The sequence below is a fragment of the Panthera leo genome, chromosome A2, assembly GCF_018350215.1.
Source record: "Panthera leo isolate Ple1 chromosome A2, P.leo_Ple1_pat1.1, whole genome shotgun sequence".
Lineage (NCBI taxonomy): Eukaryota > Metazoa > Chordata > Mammalia > Carnivora > Felidae > Panthera > Panthera leo.
This window is the reverse complement of record NC_056680.1, coordinates 108,527,925-108,550,034: the sequence shown is the minus strand read 5'-3', so window position 1 is coordinate 108,550,034 and position 22,110 is coordinate 108,527,925. Positions and strand designations below refer to the sequence as shown.

The 22,110-nt window shown below is 36.1% G+C and overlaps 1 pseudogene; it reads left to right on the top strand.

The window, feature by feature from the left end:
- The first annotated feature begins 5,170 nt into the window (after nt 1-5,170).
- Nucleotides 5,171-12,442, top strand: LOC122213492 (annotated as a pseudogene).
- The last annotated feature ends 9,668 nt before the right edge of the window (nt 12,443-22,110 follow it).

The following is a 22,110-nucleotide window of genomic DNA, read 5'->3' as shown; positions in this document are numbered from 1 at the left end:
TCAGTCTAGATTAGAAGAGTAAACAACTGTTTCCTCTATCCAAGAAACTCACTTAAACTATAAATATTTGAAGTTTATAGTATAAAGATAGAAATAACATATGCTATACAAACATAAATCCCAGGAAAGAGGTGTTATATTAATATCAGAAATAGGAGACTGCAGGATAAGGACAGAAAAAGTAGACTGGAGGATAGATGAAGAGAGAGAATTCATAACAACAAAAGGCCAATTTGTCATAAAGATGCAACTATCCTAAATTATATGTGTATGTATATGTATGTATACACATATACTACATATATACACATATATATGGAGTTTCATACCCATGAGGCAAAAAAAGTGACAGACTCAAAAGAGATAAATTCATGATTATGAGGTATTTCAACTTTCTCTTGCAATAACTAATAGATACAAGGACAAAAATTATTAATTTTATAGAAAACAGAAAGAACATACAGAAAATACGATTTTTTTGACAATGAAATAAAAAAGACCTAGGAAAATTAGAAAATAAGCTACACACTGGAAGACAATATTCTCCATTAAAAAAAAAAAGTTGTATTCACCATATGTAACTACTCCTAACAACTTAGTAACAACCTCATTTTTAAAAAGTAAGGAAAATACATTAATAGAGTTTTTACCAAGGAAGATATACAAATGACAAGTACATGAAAAAATGCTCTAAGTAATTTGTGATTAGAAAAATAAAAATAAAACTATAAGGAGGTATCACTAAACATCCTTTGAATGTCTAAAATTAAAGATTCACAATAGTAGGTGTTGACAACTGTGTGGAACAAGTCATGTCAATAGAAATTAGTGCAATTTTAGACAATAGTTTGGTAGTTTCTTATTACACTAAATACACACTTACCCCATGACCCTGAAACAGTCGTTTGTCCAAAAGACATAAGAACATATCCACACAAAGCGTGGCACTTGGATGCTAACAGCAGTTTTATTCATAATAACCCAAAGCTACAAACAACCGTAATGTTGAGCAATAGATGAATAGCTAAATACATGGACGTATAGCAACACAATGGAATAATATTCAGCAATCATTAAGAATGGTTTACTAATGGAAGCAACAAAATGGATGAATCTCAAAAACATTGTGGTTAGCAAAATAAGCTGAACACAAAAGACTACATCATATATATGTTTCTTTAAAAAGACAAAATTAGGGGTGGCTCAGTTGGTTAAGTGTCCAACTTCAGCTCAGTTCATGATCTCACGGTATGTGGGTTCAAGCCCCCCATCGGGCTCTGTGCTCACAGCTTAGAGCTTGCTTTGGATTCTGTGTCTCCCTCTCTCTCTTCCCCTTCCCTGCTCATGCTCTCTATCTCTCTGTTTCAAAAATAAATATTTTCTTAAAAAATTTTTTAAGACACAACTAATCTATAGTAACAAAGTTGACTAGTGGTCTCTTGGACCAGGTGTGGGAAATGGCCTAAGGGAATTTTGGAGGTTGATGGAAATATTCTATATCTTAACTGTGCAGATGGTTACATGAGTATACAGTTGATCTTTGAATAAAGTAGGGGTAAGAGGCACCAACCCTGTGCACAGTCAAAAATCTGCATTTAATTTTTGATACCCCCAAAACTTAATTACTAATAGCCTACTGTTGACAAGAACCCTTACTTATAACATAGTTGGATAACACATATTTTGTGTGTTATTTGTATTATATACTATATGGTTTTGATAAATGAAGCTGGAGAAAATATTAAGAAAATCATAAAGGAAAAGAAAATACATTTACAGTACTATACTGTGTTTATCAAAAAAGGAAAAAAAAAACCACTCTGCATATACAAATAAATCAATGATATACAACACATTAACAAAATAAAGGATAAGAACCCTATGATCCTGGGGCACCCGGGTGGCTCAGTCAATTGAGTGTCTTACTCTTGATTTTGGCTCAGCTCACAATCCCAGAGTTGTGGGGTCAAGACCCACATCAGGTTCCATGTTGATCATGGAGCCTTCTAGTAATTCTCTCCCTCTGCCCCTCTCCCCTCCCTCTCTCTCTAAAATTATTTTTTTTAAAAAAAGAACTATATGATCATGTCAATAGATGCAGAAAAAAACCTTTGAGAAAATACAGCATCTGTTCCTGATAAAAACCCTCAACAAAGTAAGTATAGGTAGAATATACATCAATATGATAAAAGCCATATATGAAAGACCCGCAGCTAATATAATCGTCAGTAGGGAAAAACTGAGAGCCTTTCCTCTACAGTCAGGAACAAGACAGAGTTTAACACAGTACTGGAAGTCAGCAGTCAGCAAAAAGAAGTAAAAGCCATGGAAATCAGCAAGGATGAAGTCAAACTTTCACTATTTGCAGACGACATGATTCTCTATGTTAAAAAACCCAAAGACCCCACCATAAGATTGCTAGAACTAATAAATAAATTCAACAAAGTTGCAGGATATAAAAATCAATGTACAGAAATTTGTTGTATTTCTATACACCAAAATGAAGGAGCAGAAAAAGAAATCAAGGAATTGATTCCATTTACAATTGCACCAAAAACCCTAAGATACCTAGGAATAAACCTAACCAAAAAAGTGAATGATCTGTACTCTGAACACCACGGGACACTTGTGAAAGAAATTGAAGAGGACACAAAGAAATGGAAGAGCCTTCCACGTCCATGCACTGAAATAACATTGTTTAAATGTCTATACTACCCAAAGCAATCTACATATTTAATGCAGTCCCTATCAAAATACCACCAGCATTTTTCACAAAGCTAAACAAATAATCCTAAAATTTGTACAGAACCATAAAATACACCAAATAGTCAAAGAAATCCTGAAAAAAGAAAAGCAAAGTAGGAGGCATCACAATTCTGGACTTCAAGTTTTTTTACAAATCTGCAGTCACCAAGATAGTATGGTACTGGCACAAGCACAGACACATAGATCGATGGAACAGAAGAGAAAACCCAGAAATGGACCCACTATTATATGGCCAACTAATCTTCAACTTCATTTTTCTATGCCATACACAAAAATAAATTCAAAATAGAAGAAATACCGAAATGTCAGGCAGGAAACCATCAAAATCTTAGAGGGGAATACAGGTGTCAACCTCTTTGACCTTGGGCAGAACAACTTCATACTAGACATGTCACCAAAGGCAAGGGAAACAAAAGCAAATGTCCACTCCTGGGACTTTCATCTCATCAAGATAAAAAGCGAAGGAAACAATCAACAAAAGTAGAACGCAGCCTATGGAATGGGAGAACATATTTGTTAACAATGTATCTGATAAAGGGTTAGTGTCCAAAAATCTATGAAGAACTTAATCAAACTCAACACCCAAAATCAAATAACCCAGTTAAGAAATGGGCAGAAGACATGAATTGACATTTACCAAAGAACACATCCAGATGGCCAACAAACCCAAGACAAGATGCTCAACATCACTTATTATCGGGGAAATACAAATCAAAACCACAGTGAGTTATCACCTCACACCTTTTAGAGTGGCTAAAATTAACAACACAGGAAACAACAGATGTTAGTAAGGATGTGGAGAAAGTGGAGAACTCTCTTACATTGTTGATGGGAATGCAAACTGGTACAGCCATTCCAGAGAACAATATGGTAGTTCCCCAAGATATTAAAAATAGAACGATCCTATGATCCAACTGGACTACTAGGTATTTACCCAAAGGATACAAAAATACAGATTCGAAAGGGTACATGCACCCAATATTTATAGTAGTGTTATTATAGCAACATTATCAATGATAGCTGAACTATGGAAAAAGACCAAGTGTCCATCGACTGATGAATGGATAAAGATGTGGGAAATATATATAGGAGTATTATTCGGGCATCAAAAAGAATGAAATCTTCCCATTTGCAATGATGGGGATGGAGCTAGAGGGTATTAGGCTAAACAAAGTAAGTGAATCAGAGAAAGACAAATACCATATGATTTCACTCATATGTGGAATATAGGAAACAAAACAGATGAACATACGGGAAGGGGAAAAAAGAGAGAGGGTGGAAACAAATGATAAGAGTCTCTTAAGACAGAGAACAAACTGAGTGTCAATGGAGGGAGATGGGTGGGGAATGGGACAAATAAACCCAGAAAATGTGCTCCTGGAATTTGGGTCACTTTCTCCTAGAGGTGAATGTCCCTTCCACTAAGAAGAAGCTGGATAGAAAACAGAACAAGAAGAGTTTTTGACAGATTCAAAGGACTAAGATGACAAAAATGATAAAATGTCCAAAAGAGGAAATGGAAAATCTGAATATTTGCCTTAAAGAAATTGAATCTGTAATGAAAAATCTTCACACAAAGAAATAAGAATGCCTTGGTGGCTTTACTGGAGAATATCTTATAATGTCATTTAAAGAGGCATGAGGTTATTATCGTAGATTAAAGAAGGCTACAGGCATATACTTAAATGTAATGTACTACCCTTGATTGAATTGTCAATGAGAAAAAAAATAATAAAGATATTTTGGAGACAAAAAAAAAGTCATTGAAGTGTAACCTAAAATAATTTGCATACAATTAAGTGATTTCAAGTCTCAACTAAGGTGCCAAAATTCTTGCAAATTTCCTAGGTTCCAATCATGCCTCCTTCGTTAATGTCATGCTTAAATCAGTCACCTATTGACGACACTCATACTGGCTCCCCACGTTTTCTACCCCACACAAATAAAAGCCATTGCTCTTTGTTTAGAGCTACCGGTCCAATGTTTTGTCCTATTTCTCTTCAATAGGACAAGTTGACTCAGGTACCTTTCTTCTACTGATCCCCTTGCCCATCTCCAAATTCCATTATCATAAACCCACTATTAGCATGGACGAGCTATCTAGCAGAAAGGGGCAGGAAGTACAGATTTTATATATAGCACAAGATTTAAGCATGTGGCCTTCCTCTCCATTTGCATTCCATATAAGTCATGTTAATTATAACATCTCTTTCCCCTTGCTTCTCTCTGTGTGTTGATCCAATAAGCCATGTAATAGGAGCTCGTCAGTTTGGTCTGTGACACTTTTCATACTCCAACCTCTAAACTCATTTGCGGGTATCATACTTAAAGCTACCATAGCATCAAGGTAATTTCACATTTTGAGAAGAGTACAACTAACTTATACCATGAAATCCATAAATGTATGATGGTATCAATCATAAGAAATAAAATTGTCAAGGAATTGGAACAAAAAGTATGCAGCTATCAATGAAATTTAAAGAAACAAACTAAGTAAATGTGGGTAAAGAATACTAAACTGTGGAATTAAAAGAAATTAATTTTTGTATAGTGTAAAATACAGCATATCGTGACATCAGTGGCTTCCTCATGTTGGTAGACAAGGTCCCTAATTATGAAGATAATCATTAATTCTTGAAGCCATAGTAACTGGTATATGTTCATAGTTTTAACATTTTATGACACATCCATACTTTTGGCTGTGAACATAATTATTGAAACAGCTTGGCAGAGGCAGATTGAGACATATTTAGATATTTCATTCTTTCCAGTTATAAAAAATTAGCAATTCTAAGGCATGCTAATATAAAGATTAATATAACCTGGATAACTTAGTTGTAAGTTTGGTTGTGAATCATCAAGATAATACTGAGAAGCACAAGAACAGTTTCAATAATTACAGCAGATTCAAAACAATACTAAAATCACTAGTCTGAGATATGTCATATATCCATTTCTTTTCAGAGAAGAAAACCAACAAAATACAAACCGTCAATAAAATATCAAATAAGAGTTGGACAATTACTATGGGATCATAATCTAGCCATTGCAAATGATGCAGAAACACCTTGCACATGACAGCAGCCTGCTCTCTAGACCATACCGTCTGGTCTTCTCTCTCTGACCAAATAAATGCAACAGTTTTCATATAATGCAAGCTGATATATTAGTTATCAAGTGGAACAAAGAAAGCAGTGTTCAAGACACCTTAAATTGTGTTTATCTCTAACACTGAGAACCCCACTTGTATCTCCATCATCAGTATACTCCCCAGCATCACCAAAGTAATGTACTTGTGTCAGATACTCATCTTTCTAAATCTTCAGTAAACCAGTAAGCTCATAATGCCCAAAAGAACCTTGAGAGGGGGTTAATCCAGGCCTCTATCACAGCTTGAGGAAGAAAGAGTTACAGAAATGCACAGACCAATCTTCCCTCTGGATTTTTCCCACTTTTTCCCCAGGTCCAAACTCCCAATCACTAAAACCACTCCCATTCAAAATCTGTCAGTAGAGACCATTATCAACAGGGAAGGAAGACTGAACTTTGGTACTTGTTTTGGGAGTCTAAACCAGAGATCCTGTGGACCCTTGGTAAGTTGAGTTATATACACATGAAGCTGATACTCAATCCAATACTGCCATTCCAGTTGTTAGTATGTTCAATTACTTCATAACTTTGATTCATAAATAGCTGCTTCATGAAATGCTCATCATCAGTCCTACCCCACATACAAATGGAACACTCTTTTTCCCCCTAGAACCCTCAGACATCACTTGAGTTAGCATCCATTTGACTCATCAATACATATGACATTAGAGTCGTTAATACTCTGAATCTATTCCAACAGTGTTTGCCAATGCATACACATGGGAAAATTAATTTCATACATCTCTTAGGAGTATGAACTTTTCAGACTTTTCAGTTGACCATGTTGCCTAACAATTAGGGGAAACATTAGATGGGCTCCATTCTCTCCAACTGTTTACAAATATTTTCCTTAAACAAATGTGAATGTATCTGATAACTATACACTTAGCACACAAATGGCAGTGACATGGAAGAAAAAAAAAAAAAAACCTTCCAAGTAGGAAATAAATTTTTAATTTAAGGTCCTTGAATCTTAATTTCAATCTTTAAGGTCAATGGTTGATAACATCTTTATCAAACAAAATGTCTTTTGAAACATCCAATAAGTTATGTAATTAAAATATACTTGAAGCTTAAACTTAAAATCTTCCTTTAAGTAATTTTAAGAATTAGACTCTTAAGGTGAGCTGGTCTCATTCATAACAAATTAAAATTATCTTTTTTGACAATTCCTGGCAGCCTCTGTCAGTTTTACCATCAGTTAGGGGAAGAAATAGCAAGATATGCAAAGTATCAGCAAGTATTTCTTATGAGTTTTAGGAAAATGGATGCTTTTACATCTATTAGGATGTTCTTTTCTTTCAATGACAATGTGAATATGCAAACCTTGAAGTCATAGGTTCTTCTCCAGATACTTCACACCACAATTTAAATGTGTATCTTTCTCCCTCCATATTACAATTCCACTTTGGACTCCTTTGCTTGCTCTGCTTTCCCTTGATTGTAGTGACACCTAATGTCAGAACCAGAGAATATATTCAGCTCAGCCTTTGTAGTTTCCCAACTACCTGGAGTGGTCAGGTTATAATCTCACCTTCTCGGCAGACAGCATTCACTAAAGTAACTTGGTGAGCCATGAAAACATGATGAAGACACAATTAAATTTGCTTAAAATAGAAGTGGAATTAGTACTTGAAACCTGTGAATCATCTTTTTTTTTATACAATTTTGGAAAATCCCTAAACATATGTGAATTTTTGAAAATTCACATCCACTAATTTTATTGATCAAGAGTTTTCTTACTTAGTTTCTGGACTTAGTGGGCCCATGTGAAGAATAGTTATAGTAATAAGTAAGGAAACTAATATTGGGAATTCATCCAACATTTTTTTATATGCATTTATCATCTCTCCCAAAAAGAGACCAACTTGACATTGGTACTTTCTATGTCATCTCCAGTAACAATTACAGGAGCCTGGTCCACAGTAGAACAACATGTCTGGGAAGGCAGAGTTCCCCTTCTGTCACTTTTCAGGTCCTCACTCATTCATTCTTACTCATTCAGGTCCTCACTCATTCATTCTTACCTCACTCATTCTTACAAGTCTGTAAGATGAATGTTATCGTCTTCGCTACCTATATTAATGATTTAACTTGGGTTGCAGTGGCTACGAATGAGGTATTTGAACCTAGACATTCTGGGCCTGGAGCAGGACAATGGGAAGGTGGGTACAGAGGACATACGGCTCCATGATCATTATTTCTCAAATGAGTTCTGTAAGTCATCAGTTGTCATGACAATTGTTAAGGCAATGATGAGAATGTTAAATGAAGCATGATCAAATACATGATTAAAATCAGTGGTCCCATTGTAAAGAAGACAGTAAAAGGGGAAATTCCCCTTGCAGGTTTTTGCTTTCTCTCCAATCAGCCCTGGAGACTGAGGTCCCCAAAATGGCCCATTAATGGGCCCATTCTTCCAGATGTTAGAACCTGTCTATTCTTCACTAGGGCCTCCACTCTTAAGCACTATGTGTCATGTCTCCCTTAATGGGGAAAACATAAAATTTGGGTTGAATAGATCTAAGTTTGAGCCACCTAATGTGAGCCTGGCCAAGTGACTGAACCCATTTTAGGTTCAATTTAAAGTGAGGTAAATGACATCTTTCAAATCAAGATGGCAACTGAAGTCCACATTCTTCCAAACTCTCCTCTGAGAACTACAGGGAAAAAGAAAAAAAATCATTCCTTCTTGGAAACTACAAAAAGGTGCAGTTAGCCAAAGTGAAAATTCAAGTACACTCAAGACCAGAGTGAGAGAGGATTGATATGCCTATTATCAAGGTGTGCCTTCAAGGCAAAACTGAAAGGAACGACCATCCAGGAGATTTGCAGTAAGTCCTGCACATAGGCTTAGTCATGACATGGTAGGTGGGAGTAAATTTAAATTCTGCTGGAGTTTTCACGAAGTGCAATCAAACTTTGAATCTTCATGGAGTAGGAAGCCACAAAGACACTCACTGTATAAATCTGGCCCAAGATGCCAGCTTAAGAAACAGAGGACACTCCTAAGGTTTAATATCTGGCTTGATACACCTCTACCAAGTCATCTTACTTTACTTACTTTACTAATCCACACTCTCTCCAGTTCTTCAGTGGAGCCAGCTGTCCCATACATCATCCAGGAGCCCTGTCCCTGTTTGCTCCCCAGACCCACTGCTTACTCCTCTCTTCCTTTCCTGTATGGGAGGAAAAGTGCTGTGCCTACAGGGCCCACAGGGCAAGTACCAAGGAATGTCTCTTTTTTATCCATATTGTTGAAAAAAAAAAAAACAAAAACAAAAAAACAATTGTTTACCAAGTGTTTAGTTGTAGTATCCTCAAGACTTAGAAACTTGAGAGGCTTAAAGGAAATGAGAGGGATATTATTTTGTACCAGAAAATGCAATCATTCTTGACATAACAAGAATCCATAGGTTGCAGATGCTGAACATGAGCAGCTTATGAAAACCCTATGCGTTTAAAATGTTTGATATAAAATAACACTGCTCACTAACGAATTCTGGAGATATCTACTCCTTTAAACCAAAGAGTCTGTTTTTTTCCAGAAAACACTATTTTTAAAATTATTTGCTCTACAGGATTTAGAAAATAGAGATGGATAAATATTCTCTCCAGGTCATTCTTTCTCTTCCATTTAGTGAATAGTTGCATAAGTACCTATTCTGATATGGTACAATATTCATTATTAGTAAATGAAAATGGTACGTTCAGAGGTATTGACAGAACGGCATCATTTATGTTAATATAAAAATTTAATAGGCAAGTGTATATAAACCTGAAAGGCCACCAAGAAAACTACTAGAACTGATAAATTGATTCAGTAAGGACGCAGAATACCAAATCAGTATACAGAAATCCATGGCATTTCTATTCACTAATAAGGAGATAGCAGAAAGAGAAATTAAGGTAACAATACCATTTATAATTACACCAAGTATAATAAAATACTTAGAAATAAACTTTTTTTTTCAACGTTTATTTATTTTTGAGACAGAGAGAGACAGAGCATGAACGGGGGAGGGTCAGAGAGAGGGAGACACAGAATCCGAAACAGGCTCCAGGCTCTGAGCTGTCAGCACAGAGCCCGACGCAGGGCTTGAACTCACACACTGCAAGATCACGACCTGAGCCGAAGTCGGCCGCTCAACCGACTGAGCCACCCAGGCGGCCCAGAAATAAACTTAACTAAGGAGGTTTAAGACCTGTACTCTGAAAACTATCAAACATTGATGAAAGAAACTGAAGATGACACAAATGGCCAGATGTTCATGTTCATAGAGTCGAAGAATAAATATTGTTAAAATATCCATACTACCCAAAGCAATCTAGAGATTTAATGCAATCCCTATCAAAAGAATGCAACTAGAGGTATCCTAATTCCAGGTTTCAAAGCTGTAGTAATCAAAAGGCACAAAAATAGACACAGAGATCGATAGAAGAGAATAACAAGTCCAGAAATAAACCTAAAATTATGTGGTCAATTAACCTTTGACAACAAAGGAAATAATATGCAATGGGAAAAAAAAAAACTGTCTCTTTAACAAACAGTGTGGGGAGAACTGGAAAGCTACATGCAAAAGAATAAACTGGAGCACTTTCTTCCATCCTATAAAAAAATAAACTCAAAATGGATTAAGTACCTAAACCTGAGACCATAAAAATCCTAGAGGAGAGCAAAGGCAATAACTTCTCTGACACTGGCCATAGCAACATCGTTCTAGGTATGTCTCCTGAGGCCAGGGAAACAAAAGCAACAACTATTAGGACTACATCAAAACAAAAAGTTTCTGTACAGCAAAAGAAACAATCAATAAAACTAAAATATAATCTACTGAATGAGAGAAGATATTTGCAATGATATACCTCATCAAGGGTTAGTATCCAAAATCAAGACACAAATGTACACACACACACACACACACACACACACACACACACACACTGGAATGTTACTCAACCTTAAGAAAGAAAGAAATCTTGTCATTTGCCACAACGTGGATAAATCTAGAGGGTATAATGCTAAGGGAGACAAGTCAGAGAAAAAACAGTACCATATGATTTTACTCATATATGGAATTTAAGAAACAAAACCAATGAACAAAGGAAAAACAAAGAGACAAACCAAAAAGCAAACTATTTAGAGTCTGTGGAGAACAGACTGATGGTTATCAGAGGGGAGGTAGGTGGACGGATGGGCCAAAAAGGTGATGGGAATTAAAGAGTACATTCATCATGATGAACACTCAGTAACGTATAGAATTATAGAATCACTACATTGTACATCGAAACTAACACTGTATGTTAACCATACTGGAATTAAAATTTTTTAAATAAAAAGTAAAAAATTATCATAGGTAGGTATATACAGAGATGATAGTGAATGATAAATGGGGACATTCTTGAATATAGAGAACGTATTTCTGGAAGAAAGCCTGAGAAGTTGGTAGTAACTATTGCCTCTAAGAAAGAGACCCATGCCCTGCAATATGTAAGAGGCAGACCTATGTTCCACTGTTCATCTTTCATACTGTTTATTTTCTCTCAGTTCAAGACTGACAAACTCAAACAGCCAGATGGACACAGGCATGCAAATACATACACACATTATATATGGATAGGTAATTCTAACCCTACATTCAATTTATGTGACCAAATAATTTTGTAAAAATGTGGTTATTGCCCTGGAAAGAATGAACCCTAAGTGGTACTATCTTGATTTATTAAAAATATTTATTAACTTGGATAAATTTACATTTTGTTCCCCAATGGAAAGAAATTGAAAAACCTACAATAGCTTGGAAATTTAATATAACATTTTAAATAATTATAAAAAGAAACCATTTATACTGCATGTTTCATAGGATAAAATTTGCTTTTGAAGAAGTGACTCTAACTGAAATGAAGTATTTGAGATCATTTCTCAGTAAGACTAACTATGATTCTAAGATTCAAGAGATTATCCTCCACTGAAATAAAATTTCTCAAACTTACCAGGTAACCAAGCACCTATGGAAAGAGTATTTTCTTAATTAAAAATGATAGAGTCGAATTTTCCTGGCAGCCGCCGCCTACCGACTGTAGCTCGCAGAGCTCCAGCAAAGAAGAATGGGGGTGTCAGTAAGGAGGTTTCTGTACCATGGCTCGTAGACTGCCGGCAAATCGACCGGTGGTCAAGCACCGAGGAAGCAACTGGCTACAAAAGCCGCTGGCAAGAGTGCGCCCTCTACTGGAAGGTGAAGAAACCTCATCATTACAAGCCCCGTATCGTGGCACTTGGCAAAATCAGTCAGAAACCCCCGAACTTCTCATCTGCAAACTTCCTTTCCTACGTCTGGGGAGAGAAATTGCTCAGGACTGCAAAACAGATCTGCGCTTCCAGAGCGTGGCTTTTCAGGATGCAAGGGAGGCCCACCTGGTGGGCCTCTTTGAAGATGCCAACCTGTGTGCTATGCCAAACATGTAAGTAACAATTATGCCAAAAGACATCCAGCCAGCATGCCGCATACATGGCGAACGTGCTTAAGCATCCACGCTGATGGAAAACATTTCACTCTTTAAAAAAAAAAAAAAATGGATTGCAAACGGAAAAATAGGGAAGAGATATCAAGTATTGGCAGTTTTTCCATTTTCATTCGTGTGTGCATTTTTAATATAAATGCGGGGACATCAAGCGTTCAGGCAAGTCAAAACGTTTCAGTGAACACATTTCAGCAGTTTAACTTTATAACAATGATAAATAAACCTGTTAAACTTTTCTGGACAATGCCAGCATTTGGATTTTTTTTTTTTTAAACAAGTAAATTTCTTTTTGGCGGCAACTAAATAGTGTCTGCAGCATTTTTATCATCCAGTAGATTCCATCCATTCACTATACTTTTCTAAATGAGTTGTCCTACATGCAAGCACAGGCTTTTAATGCTGTCTGTCTTCTGTGCTGTTCCTGTAAGTTTGCTATTACGATACATTAAACTCTGAAAGAAAGAAAGAAAGAAAGAAAGAAAGAAAGAAAGAAAGAAAGAAAGAAAGAAAGGAAGAAAAAATAGTCTACAGAGAAGTGCCACTTAAAACTTATGATAATTCTAACTGTATTAACCACAAGGAAAACTGAAGGTAATTGCTGTCATTTATATGAGAAAAAAGACCACATTGAAGTTATTTTGGATGATATCAGAAAAAGAAATCTTCAGAAAACTACCAGGTACCCGGTGTAAGAGACAAATACTGTTAAGAATCCAATTAACGTAGGTGTGCCTGGCTGGATCAGTCAGGGAAGTATGTGACTCTTCGTCTCAGGGTTATCAGTTCAAACCCCACTCAGGGTATAGAACCTACTTTAAAAAAAAACTGATTAATGTTCATATATACAAAGAATATTTTTTAAAATTTTGGTATAATGTACATGAATATATTTTAAGTAATTTTACTTTAGCAAATCATCATTAACTGAACAATTTGTGATGTGTTATGCAATAAAACCAATTTGGGCCAACAAACATTTTAAATTATTATTTCAAATTATACAATTCCAATGGCTTTTATTACTTCCTTTTATTCCCAGTGTCGTCCTTGTTTAGAGCACATAGTATATGATCACACTACTGGGTGAGAACCAAAGACATTAATCAGCTTAGATAACACGGACCTGATTTTGTTACCTTTTAGGCAGTACCACCATCTCCGTATCTATTACGATAGATAATATGTGAGGAGTTTAATAGGGATGTCAGAGTATTTTGAGATTTTTCCATAAATCACTAGCCATCAAGAACAAGGTAAAAGCATTCCAACTCTCGGTGAGAAAAATATTTAGGGATCACTGCCCACCTGTTTCTTTGATTCATAAATGCTGGATTTAAAATTAAAATTGTAGGGGTGCCTGAATGGCTCAGGTCATGATCTCATAGTCAGATGGAGCTGCCTCAAGTCATGGAGTCTTTGGGCTCAGCGCTGACAGGTGGAAGCCTGCCAGGGACTCCCCCTCTCCCCTGTCTCCCCCTCACAGGTACTCACATGCTCTCAAAATAAATAAATCAACTTTTAAAAATAAAATGTTTAAAAAAGGTAAAATAAAATTAAAATTGTCTGTCAAGTTGCTTCATCTTCAGCAGGATTCTATTTTTTTTTTATAGTTTATTTATTTTTTCGAATTTACATCCAAGTTAGTAAGCATATAGTGCAACAATGATTTCAGGAGTGGGTTCCTTAATGCCCCTTACCCATTTAGCCCATCCCTGCTCCCACAACCCTTCCAGTAACCCTCTGTTCTCTATATTTGAGTCTCTTATGTTTTGTCCCTCTCCCTGTGTTTTTATTATTTTTGCTTCCCTTCCCTTATGTTCATCTATTTGACAACACCCAAAGTATGGAAAGAAGGATTCTATTTAAAAAGCATGTTCCAAGGAAGATTCCCTTGGAGAAACCCATGTAAGGAAGAAAGCACAATTGAAGAAATACGTAAAAAAATGGTATAGTTAAAGAAAAATACAACCTGGCTACATAGGGTTTCTCTTAGGACCACAAGGAAGGTTCAATTAGGAAAACTATAAATTTACTATATAAAGTGAAAAACCTCATATCCATGTTCATAGGACAAAACCAGTATTCTTTCTTTCAAGAGATGCAGTATAGGAAAAATGTTTATGTTAACATGGTAAATCAAACCATCACTAGGTCTAAAGTTAAAATACTAGAAGCACACTTTAACGTTGGAAGATAAACATCATGCCCACTCTTTAACAATTCTCCCACTCTTTAACAGTGTATTTGTTAATATATTGAGTAGACAAAAACAGAGAAACAAGAAAAGAGGGAGATCGAGAGGAAAACTCATGGAACAATACCCTGGATTAGGGGTCACCAAACTTTTTCTATTAAAGAACATATAGTAAATATTTTATCTTTGACACTCCCTGTCAGAGTACTCAACTTTGCTGTTAGAATTCCAAAGTCACCATAGACAATACATAAGGAATTGAACACAGCTGCACTCCATCCAGCAATCTCTATTTACAGACACTAAAATTTGAACTTCATCTGAGTTCTACATGTCAAAAAATATCATTTTTCCCTCATTATTTACACATGTAAAAATCATTCTTCATTCCTGAGCTGTATAAAACAAAACAAAACGAAACAAAACAAATAAACAAACAAAAAAAAAACAGGTAGGTCAGATGTGGTGAAACTGTCCTGCACTTTAATAGTAATTAACTCAAGGAAGTAGAACTCGGTCAGAGCTGTATTTTGGAGGTGGGCTGAACAGACAAAGACAGGGCTGGTGAATGACGAACAGAATTCTACTTTTTATTTTGACACAGCACTGTACTTTAAAAAATGTTTTACCACAACCATGTACTGTAAATTTTTTTTTTTAAATCTAACTATTAGATAAATATCAACAAACTCATCCAATTGCCTGTTTTCCTATTTTTGGCATAGTAAGGTCATCAATTTATAAGATTAGAGAAGTGTTAAATCTTAAAACAGCATTTTTATTTCTCTTTTCTCAGGAAAAAAAAAAAAAAAGATCCACACTCTGTTAATTATTTTCCTGTAAACAGAGGAACCCTGAGGAATTTCTGTGTGCTTTCTATCTAATCTGCAAGCCTCAGTTAACTTCCAGCAGGAACAAGAACAATGGCAAACACACAGTACCTACATTCATACAAGTTCCTTTCTTCCTTCCCCCACCTTTGGTGTTGAACTCCAGCCACACATTAAATTACCTTGGGAAGCGAAAAAAGGTACAAGAGAAAAAAGCCCAAAGACAGTATCTAGACTCGTTTTACGACGACATTCAATCTTAATTTAGAGAAAAAGAAAAAAGCTTTCTGGCATAAGAATCCTGAGAACTGCAAAGTAATACCGGTTTTTCAGACAAGCCTATTTTTCTAAGTTTGCAGGTGACTGTGATCTTGTTTCAATGCAGGTGGGGCTGTTGATCAGGTGTGTGTGTGTGTGTGTGTGTTTGTGTGTGTGTGTGTGTGTCTATAAATGCACACCCATTTTTAACCAGAAATATCCAGAATATACTTCCAACAAGACCACATGCTAGTTCAGGTAAGCAAGCAAAATTTCCAGATTAATTAATCTCTGGTCAAGCTCAGTTACGTTTACATGATCAATGTGTCACTATTCCGAAGTGAGGTCTTCAGTTGTGGGTGAGGAAAGTTAAATGAAATTGTAGTAGTCTTCTTTAACTGAACTGGATTTCCTCTGCTAACTTCCTATTTTTATTCTCTACTTTCATTAATGATAGTATAATAAACTGACATTAGCCAAAATGACCCTTTAAAAACTATTCTACAAATAACAACTGTTCCTGTTTTTTAATTGTTTTATTTTAAAATAGAGATTTTTAAATGTAATATTTAAGTAAATGACTTGTATTAAAATACTTTTGAAAAGTAAAATACTAGAGGCAGAATAAACATTCTATTTTACCAAGTGAAGTATTATGAATCCAAAAATAGTAATATATGAATTGATTTGCTCGGTCATAGAATGTATTTGACATCTGTTTTACAACTCATCAGCATAAAATGAAAAACCACTATTTTAATTTTTTAAAGTGTAACAGTCTTTGACAACAATACAGCATAACTTCAATTTTGAAAAAAAGATGGTTTCCCACTCAACTCTAAATTTGGCAGCTTTAAAATATGAAAACAGTGACATTATTCTTTCTCTCTTCTGATATATCGATTCTGATAGAGATTTAATACAGATTTGATATAGATTTCGCCTACTTAGCTCTAACTCTAGAGAGCCCTTTTTAAGTGTTTTCGCCTCATTCACTTTTTCTTAACACTTCTTTGCATACAAAACCCTAGGAAGAATCTTAAGGCAATTAGGAGCTTTATTCCCCAGGACAATGAACAGAGGCACATAGAAATTTGCATACCATTTCACGGCTTTTTGAGCCTTCTACCGCAGCTCTGACACAGACCATCTAGAAGCCCACTGGATCCAGGTAAAGACTCTGCCCTTGATGACTGCTTCCCTTTCTCCATGGCAACTTAAACTTGACAGAGAGCCTGTGGTTTCCTCACACTGGACTTTGTGCTCCAGATTCAAGTGTCCCTACCCCCTACTAAATCTACCCTTTTATTTCTGTCTTTAAGGTATAAGATGACCAGTCCGTAAGGTAAAGGTGGCATTCTGAAATGTATGGTATAGGTTATAGAAGCCGAAATGGAGATTCTTATCAGGTGTCATGGTTACCATTTAACAGGGTTTTCCGATGTTTGAACACAAAGAAGTCATGTTCAAATGCAGGCTCTGATGCAGGGGTGCCTGGCTGGCTCAGTTGGAGGAGCACGTGATTCTTGATCTTGGGGTCATGAATTCAAGCCCAACATTGGGTATAAAGATGACTTAAGTCAACTTAAAAAAAAAAAAATGGGTCCACTGCAGATTAGGGACAGAAGTAATTTAAATAGAGCCAATCTGGAGTGGTGACCATGTTCAATCTGGAGGAGTTCTAAAGGGATTCACTGCTGGCAAGGGGCGATATTAGAGTGAGAAGAACAATTTTAAAGGACAGCATTCTAAGTCGAAAAGGCAAAGGCTGAGTAACTGTTGGAAGGATTACAAAGATAAGTGACCACAAAAAAACTCAAGAATGACAGTCCTCTGAATTCCATTTTAAGCAATGTTTGCTCATGCCTACTCTTATTATCTTGGTATAGATTTAAAAGGAGGTTTTAATCTATTCAATCAAGAAGAGTCAAAAAAAAAAAAAAAGTCAAAAGAGTGTTTTTGCATGCCAGGAGTCACCTTTGCATTGCCCCTCACAGTTGCAAGGCCTTTAATAAGCATCATCTTATTTGAGTTTCATGCCTTGCAGCCAGAAGCAAACTTTTGGTGTCCTGGTTCAGTTCTCTTTCAATTTCATTGTACTGTTCCCAGCAATCCCAGGATGTGGCTTTTCACCAAGTGGACTCGAACTGAGCTGATGATATTTTTAAAATACTTTTTAACTAAAATGTGAATCCAAGTTCTAACTGGTTGCTCCATGTCAACTGACATAAACAGACCCATCTGTCACCATAGGTTTGTTCTGACTTTTAGTCAATGTCTTTTAATAACAGCCTGAAGTAACCTACTAGATTCTAACAATGATTTGCTATCATCTAGCTTCTTGTGAGAAATTTTTGGACCAGATTTTACGTTACATGTAGCTTCCTTCCTCCGCTTCGCCCTCATCACACTTCCTTCTAACTTTGTCTTTGCTCTCAGTAAGGAAAAGAGAACTCCCCTGACACTCTCAGGTGGTATTGGGATCTCATTTTATTTTCTCAGCTATGTCATTTAGATTGTTTGAAGATACCTAGTCTCTTATCCATAGCCTACTTAAAAAGAAAATTAACTGGAATAATGTGTTATGTACTACCTCCAAATGGCGGGGGGGGGGGGGGGGGGTGGCGGGGGGGGGAGGCAGAAATCAGAAGTCAGATGTTTTTAAAGGACTGATCAACAACAATTGAAAGACAGTAACAGTTTGTTCCATCTTTGATAAAAATAGGGAAGAATTGATTTGTTTGCCTACAGCTTCGGTAACCAGAGTCCTGGAAAATAATTATTGACTGGCAGGTCATAATGATATTCTAAAACCAACTAAGACCCCTGAAAATCTGCTCCAATTCCCTGACCTGTATTTATTAAGAAAATACTGTAGAATGATTTTATAGAAGGGTCTGCAGGGAATTATCCTTTATCCACCTGCTAAGAATTTCAATTCATCAAGTATTTGCTATATTGATTCCAGTTAACAGCTGCAGTGATTTTCGACCTCATAATCTAAATTTGTCATTGGTTCTATGTTTAGAAATCACTTGTTTTTTAAAAAGGAAAAAACACTTCTATTTTATACTTAGTGTTTTACCTTGACCTAGGCAACAAACACATGAATCTTCATCTATAAAGAGATATTATATAAAGAAAATTCTCAAAATTGATTCCTACATCTCCATGTAAAAGAAATAGGAATAGAATCATTTGTCTCCACATAGCCAATTCAAAAATCAGCAGTATGACATAAAACACTTGACCACTCCTTGAAATGGTAACATCAATGGACCAAAGAGAGAACAACAATGGCATCATTTTAAATTCTAAAATACTGACTTTCTTCCCAAGTTCATTCATTGATACAGCTTCACAGTTGTATTAATCACAAGCCAATTATCCATCTGTGTTCAGCCAAGTTAATTCTACTTCAGTTTAACAGCCACAGAAACTCCATACTTAAAAAAGCAATAAACTTTTGCAAAATAAATTCAAAAAGGGAAATACTTCCCTAAGTATAATTTACCAGGCATCTCTGTATATGAACACAATAGTTTTAAAACTGTGAGCTCAGTAACCTTAATGTACCAAAGATTAAACTAGTTGTTACCCTTAAAGACCCCCCAGGACAGAGTTAAACTGCATCGGGTAACAGAGGGCACCAATATTCTGCGTATTCACTTTCAAATGTCCAATTAAACTTTTTGGTAAAATTTGTGAGTAATACATTAAAAATGTGCCATAAATCTTAAACAACTTGATGAGTATGCTATTTCAATTAAGAAAGTATTTTACTGGAAAAAATGCCTGACATCATCTGGAAACTCCATTAAGAATTGTTTGGGTGAGGGGGGCACCTGGGTGGCTCAGTTAGTTAACTGTCTGACTTGGTTTTGGCTCAGGTCATGATCTCACAGTTCCTGAAACTGAGTCCTGCATCGGGCTTGCACAGACAATACAGAGCTTGCATGGGATTCTCTCCCACACGTGTTCTCTCTCTTGTTCTCTCCAAGTAAATAAATAAACTTTAATTTATAAAAAGAATTGGGGCAACTGGGTGGTTCAGTCAATTAAGTGTCCACCTCAATGTTGGCTCAGGTCATGATCTCATGCTTCATGGGATTGAGCCTTTTGTCAGGCTCCAGTGCTAATGGCACTTTTAGCTTGGGATTTTCTCTTCCCTCTCTCTCTGACCTTCCCTGCTCATGTCCTGTCACACACCTGCTCTCAAAATAAATAAACTTAAAAAAGAAAAAAGCTGGTTTACACTTGGTTTAGCATTTTACCATCTAGCAGCATGTAGGAAACAAATGACAAAATGAAGCCCAGAAAGCAGAGTCTGAGATAGTGTACAGAGTAGCATATGGAGACCCTCAGTGCAGAGGACAGCACCCAACAGTTATGTATGTTAGGGAGAAAATGGAAGATTAATTGGAAAAAGGTAATAACTGGTTCAAGAAAAAAAATATTGAGCCCCCAAATCCTAACTTCCTTTTGAATCAAAAGAACTGCTCAGCACTCGGCCCAGCATAAAACAGGTACTCAGGAAACACATACTAGAAAATAAATAACATCTCAGAAGACAGATCAGTATAGCCAGAGCTGGAGACAGAATTATGGTAAAGAACAGAAACTCTGTACCACTTTCAGCCTACTGTTATTATGAGATACAGTGTATAAATATAATTATACTACAGTATGGCTTCCCTACAAGGCCATGAATGAATTGAGAGCAGACATTACATTGTTTTACATTTGTACACCCAGTGCTAAGTGGACTAAGGCCTATGGCAGACATTCCTTCAATGTTTGTGGAACTAAGCTGAATAGGGAGCAGAGAAAATTAATTCTTTTCACTGCTGAAGTTCCAGCAATGCATAAGATTTGCAACAGGACAGGGAAAGTAAGTAGGAGCACAGTCTTAGAGGCTATTTCAAGAGTAACGCTTACCTAATGCAAAATGTGATGTGAAGTTACTACAAAGGTTCAAGTAAAGCTGTGAAGAAAATCTTCTGGGATTTGTACAGATAGCAAGGAATTTTCATTAAGGTGGGGCACTAAACTAATAGAAGAGGTCTTGCAATGTTAAGATTTTGAAATCAGGTAAAATGAACCAGTTGCACTGCTAATAACAGAGTGTAAAATAGTGTAACCACTTAGAAAAATGGTCTTTTCATTTCTCCAAAGATTCAGTGTAGACTTAGCATTTGATCCAGCAATTCCCTTGTAGGTATATACACAAGAGAGAAATGAAAACATATATTCACACTGAAGCTTGTACACATATGTTCATAGAAGCAGGATTTATAGAAGCCAAAAAGCAGGAAAGAAGCCAAATGTCCATTAACTGGTGAATGAATAAACAAAACATGGTATATCCATATAATGGATTATTTGGCCATATAAAGGAATTAAGTCAATATTAGCCACAACACAAATAAACCTTGGAAACATTCCATTAACTGCAAGTGCCTGTCACAAAAGACTGCATCTTGGGAGATTCCATTTACATGAAATATCCAGAAAAATAAAATCCATAGAGACAGAAAGTAGGTTAGGTGTTTCTTAGGGCCAGGGGAAATGCAGAGATTACGTAGTGATAGTTTAGGAGTACAGGGTTTCTGGGGCCCCTGAATGGTTCAGTTGGTTGGGCATCTGACACTTGATTTCAGCTCAGGTCATGATCTCCTGGTTCCTGGGATCGAGCCCTTTGTCAGGCACTGTGCTGTTGGCATGAAGCCTGCTTGGGATTCTCTCTCTGCCTCTCTTTCTCTCCCTCTCTCTCTCTCTCTCTTTCAAAATAAATAAACTTAAAAAAAAGAGTACAGCATTTCCTTTTAAGGTGACTAAAATGTTCTAAAGTTATGACAGTGATGGTTGCACAACTCTGTGAATATACAAAAAAAAAAAAAAAGCACATACTTTCAATGGATGAACTGTATTAATGCATGATTATTTTAATAAAGTTGTTGCCAAAAAAAAACAAGGAAACAAAAACAAACCCATCAGCAAAGTTAAGCAATCATGTTTGCCTTGCTTCCTAATTCTGCTTCTTAATTCCTGGCCATCTTTCAACCATGATATCAAAACCAGAAAGCACAGTTTGACAACAATTAAAATATACAGTTGGGTGTCCAAACCAGTCTGCAACTCTATTTTCAAATTAATTCAATGTTTCTCATCTGTAGTTCGAGATATTTCCTGAATATACTGTGCAATATTTTTGAATGTTTTGTGCATTCTTCTCAATGATTTTATTCTTTAATCTCATAACTTTCCCAACTACTTGTTTCATTTTTTTAAAGCCTAGTGGATTCTCTCTCTCTACTCATTATGTTCTGTTTCCCTCTCCTCCATTCTTCTGGAGGCTTCTGAAGCATATTTGTTTATTGTGTCTCTCAA